Below are 210 nucleotides of genomic sequence, written 5' to 3' on the forward strand. Positions count from 1 at the left end.
AGAGTGCAAAATCTTTTTATATTCTGAAAAAAAAAATAGCATCAAATGTTAAGTCTTCTTCCAAAAGTCGCTATCATACTTATTTATGAACTTTCAAAAGTATCAACCTTCTGATGAACTTAGAAAGCTGCTTTAGGTCGTATAGACTGTCAATGTTATCGTATGACATGTTATGTTATGTTACAATTTTATAAGGGTCCTATTTATCCA

Source organism: Rhagoletis zephyria, unplaced genomic scaffold (assembly GCF_001687245.7).
Source record: "Rhagoletis zephyria isolate East Lansing unplaced genomic scaffold, Rhagoletis_zephyria_1.1 Rzeph_scaffold_39910, whole genome shotgun sequence".
NCBI classification, from domain to species: Eukaryota; Metazoa; Arthropoda; class Insecta; order Diptera; family Tephritidae; genus Rhagoletis; species Rhagoletis zephyria.